Genomic DNA, 5,000 nt, shown 5'->3' with positions numbered 1-5,000 from the left:
TGTGGATAGGAAAGAACTATCAAAGTCAGGGGCACATCGTCATGCCCATGCAATCTTCCATTCCTATTTCAAAGACCTCACGCCTTCATCACAGGCATGTGTGCTTGATGCTTTGATCGATCTGCCCAACATGGCCAACTGCAGGGCACTTTCCGACATGGAGGTCGAAGAGAGAGGAGAGCTGGCATGGCGGTGCTACAAAGTGTTTGTCTTTCCTAAATAGTTAACAAGAAGAGGAACTCTGCGGACGCTTTGGCTGTTCGACAGGCTATTGTGGTAGCCATAAATAGCTCCCAAATAAAGGGTAAGGTGAGTGCCACATCTCGCATCCTTTCCATAGCACCACACGCACTTAGAGTTGGGTCTATTAGACGACAAAGTTTAGATGCCAATGAGGTTGGTGCTTTGTGGGCGAGTAGTGGTCGTGTAGCTAGGCATGATCGCCTACTAGATGAAACCACTAGAGCCTTGATAGAAAGTTTTTGGGAGGAGAATTGTCGTGCCTCGCCAGTTTTCAAGAAAGCCTTGCGTAAGAGTGACAAGAGGAGTGTTCATTGAGCACGGTGCTTGCTTTCTTGAAATGACCCAAACAGAGTTGTATTCTCAGTTTGTGGCTTCGTATCTAGAGCTTAAAGTTGGGCAAAGGTCATTTGAGGGGTGGAAGCCTTGGTTTGTGAGGTACTCACGTCGTCAACGTGACACGTCACTACCATGTTGAGTTTAAACTTTTTTATGATGTGTTCCGTTCTCTTAGTGGGCATAGAGAGTTGCCTCATAGTCCTCGTGATTTCATCCACTCTCTTTTGTGTGCACGCACGGAGGATGCCTAGTTCCATAGGATGCCTTGTGTGGAGAGTAATTGCACATCATGTGGTTCACTTGCACATCTACAGATGGTATATCTTGATGCAAGTGACCGAGAGATAGTGCCATGGCAATGTTATGAGTATTGACACACCAGCTCCAGAGTGGTGGACAGTCCAGGAAGTTGCAGCTCGTGGACAAACATACACCACGTTGTCACTTCACAGCCACATTTAGGGAGCAGATCTACCCCTATATATGACATAGTCATTGTGCTAAGTGGCAGGATCATCAGTTATGAGCATGCCTGGCAGATTTTCCTATTGGTGTGGTTGTCTCTGTGATTGATTTTGCAGAGAACTACACCTTCACACTTTTTCAGGAGATACAATCTGAGTATTACTTCTCAGAGCAGGTAATGGTTATATTTTATAATATTTGTTTCATGTTTGAGCTATATTACTTATTTGATTTTTTGTGTCCTAATCGTATGTATTGCTTACCTCGCCAGGTTGCTATTATGGTCCACATTAGCTATCGACATGCAGAGGCTCATGTAGATGGGATAGCGAGTACCCCCGAGACCCGTGTCATTATTCGAGAGTATCATTTCTATATAAGTGATGATCGTTCACATGATGCACATTTTGTGCAACACTGTTTTCGTCTCCATGACGATTTTTTACGAGATTGTGGGATCATACATGGCCAGCAATGGGTTTGGTCGGATGGTTGTGGCACACAGTTCAAGTCGTCTCTTCACGACAATTCTATTGGCTCTACAGGTAGTACTTATGGTTCTCTTATATTCGCAATTAAACTAAATTCACTAGAACATCTTAAAGAAAACAATAACTAAGACTTTGTTTTATGGATTTATAGGTGGCATGTGCAGTCTAGTATCCCAGTGATTTGGTCATTCTTCGAGACTGGTCACGGGAAGGGAGAGCATGATGGTGCGGGCGCGTGTGTGAAACGTGCCCTGAGGCGTCATCAACCGGCAGGATGCTGAGCGGTTCAGAGATGCGGGCCACACGTAGTCGAGTGGTGCTCCCAACATTTGTGTGGGAGTGCAGCATCATCGTATCCCAATCATGATGCTCAGATTGTCAGGAGATTTTTTTGGCATGTGGATGGTGGCATGATTGACCGTAGAGCCTCCCATGATTGTGACACAGTACCTGGCACCTTGGGCTTACATTCCATCAGGAGCACATGCATGGTGGCCCCCACGATTTACACATGACGGTTTGCAAGCTTCTGTGGGGCATGTATGGATGGCGATTGGTCACATTGTGCCTCGACGAGGAGAGGATGGGCATATGCATGGATACAGACATTCCTCTCCCCTGAGCATCCTTCACATCCAATGTTGTCTGATGAAGCACACAGGTCCTGCGTTCATGGTCAGTTATGATGACCTGACAGATTTGCTACAGGAGGGTGATTATTGCCGGTGATGGAAATAGCGAGGGAGTAGACTACTATCTGATGAGTTGCACTAGGCCAAAGTGCATCCTTGACCAGGATACAATGGATGATTATGGGTTTTCTTTTGACGCCCATAGCATGATTGTGGCAGGCCGATTCTACCACCAGATTTAACTTCATCGGGGGAGTCTTGAGTTCCAGCAATGGAAGTGGGAGTTAGAGGCATTTCAGTTCTCTCATCTAGTAGTTGCTACCAGGCTCACTCTTGATCGAGTACATAGCCGAAAACACAGTTCTCACCCTCGTTTTTGGCTTCAAGTGGATGACCATGAGAGCATTCTAGAGCAGTTGAGAGCTAGAGAGGGTGCTGCTGACTAGATCTCTATGTTGATAGTGACTAAACTCAGACTAATTGGGTATGCTCACTTACATTGTACTTAGATTTTTTGGGAGTGACTAATCTCAGAATAGTTGGGGTAGCTCATTTTCTTTTGAGCTAGTGGCTAAACCCAGAGTGGCTGTGTTAGCTCACATTCTGATGTACTTAGTTGATGTTCATATCATTATGAGTTTTCTCATTATTGAGGATCATTACATTTTAGTTGATGTTCGTGGTTTTTTGATTTTTTAACACTTTGGCTATCATATTGTTTGTTGAAAATCACCATCACCATATTGTTTGTTCAAAATCACCAAACTTTGCAAGCACTGGGCGCTAATTACTAACTCGAACATGCTCCGATCATGACCAAACTTTGCAAGCATGTGGGGGTAGGCCTCCCCCACATGCTTGAAAAGTTTAGTCCCCATTGGAGCATGTTTTGGTATGATGGTATGGGGAAGGCCCGGATTTTCCATGGCCTCTAAAGCACCGAGGCTTGAAAAATCCGCACTGGGTGCTAATTACTAACCCGAACATGCTCCGATCATGACCAAAGTTTGCAATCATGTGGGAGGGGCCCACCCCCACATGCTTGCAAAGTTTGGTCCCCATCGGAGCATGTTTGCATATGATGGTATGGGGAAGGCCCGGATTTTCCATGGCCTCTTAAGCATCAAGAGACTTGAAAAATCCACACTGGGCGCTAATTGCCAATCCAAACATGCTCCGATTGTGACCAAACTTCGCAAACATATGGGGGTGGGCCCCTCCCACATGCTTGCAAAGTTTGGTTCCCATCGGAGCATGTTTGGGTATGATGGTATGGGGAAGGCCCGGATTTTCCATGGCCTCTTAATTAAGCACCAAGAGAGTTGAAAAATCCGCACTGGGCGCTAATTACCAATTCAAACATGCTCCGATTGTGACCAAACTTTGCAAGCATGTGGGGGTGGGCCCCCCCACATGCTTGCAAAAATCCACACTGGGCGCTAATTACCAATTCAAACATGCTCCGATTGTGACCAAACTTTGCAAGCATGTGGGGGCGGGTTCCCCCCACATGCTTGCAAAGTTTGGTCCCCATGGGAGCATGTTTGGGTACGATGGTATGGGGAAGTTCTGGATTTTCCATGGACTCTTAAGCACCAAGAGACTTGAAAAATTTGCACAGGCTGCTAACTACTAATCCGAACATGCTCCGATTGTGACCAAACTTTGCAAACATGTGGGGGTGGGTCCCTCCCACATGCTTGAAAAGTTTGGTTCCCATCGGAGCATGTTTGGGTACGATGGTATGGGGAAGGCCCGGATTTTCCATGGCCTCTTAAGCACCAAGAGACTTTTGAAAAATCCGCACTGGGTGCTAATTACCAATCCAAACATGCTCCGATTATGACCAAACTTTGCATGCATATTTGGGTACGATGGTATGGGGAAGGCCCGGATTTTCCATGGCCTCTTAAGCACCAAGAGACTTGAAAAATCCGCACTGGGTGCTAATTACCAATCCAAACATGCTCCAATTATGACCAAACTTTGCATGCATGTGGGGGTGGGCTCCCCCCACATGCTTGCAAAGTTTGGTTCCCATCGGAGCATGTTTGGGTACGATGGTATGGGGAAGGCCCAGATTTTCCATGGCCTCTTAAGCACCAAGACACTTGAAAAGTCCACATTGGGTACTAATTTCTAACCCAAACATGCTCCGATTCATGACCAAACTTTGTAAGCATGTGGGGGTGGGCTCCCCCCACATGCTTGCAAAGTTTGGTTCCCCCCATCGAAGCATGTTTGGGTACGATGGCATGGAGATTTTCAACAAACAATATGATTGCCAAAGTGTTAAAAATTTTAAAAAAATCAAGAACATCAACTAAAATGTAATGATACTCAATAATCAAAAAACTCATAATGATATAAACATCAAAGTACATCAAAATGAAAATGAGCTACCCGAGCTAGTCTGAGGTTAGTCACTGCCCATAAATCTAAGTACAATGTAAGTGAGCTAACCCAACTAGTCTGAGTTTAGTCACTATCAACCGGTAAACCAATCAAAATCGTCATCTCTAACTGCTAGTCAACGTGCGCATCAAGGCTGCTGTGCACGTCGAGGAGGCTGTGCTGGCTGCGGGGGTCGTCGAATATCTGCGGCGGGGAGGTCTGCCTCAAAGGCAGGATCATGAGCTGGTGCCGGTGTACTCGGGAGCTCACGAGTCTCATAAGCTGCTATAGCCCTCTCCCTCTCTACGTCGTGCTACTACAAGACGTCTCTGTCTGTAAACCCAAAATCTATAATCAGCAATGGTACGTGTCTGCCCCTCTGCTCGTGTAAGCTCCTCTGTTGTAAGGACACGCTGCTCATGAGAAGTAGCATTGCTGC

This window comes from Cibotium barometz, chromosome 63 (assembly GCF_041138505.1).
Source record: "Cibotium barometz isolate CiBa-2024 chromosome 63, ASM4113850v1, whole genome shotgun sequence".
Lineage (NCBI taxonomy): Eukaryota > Viridiplantae > Streptophyta > Polypodiopsida > Cyatheales > Cibotiaceae > Cibotium > Cibotium barometz.
This window is presented reverse-complemented; position numbering follows the sequence as displayed.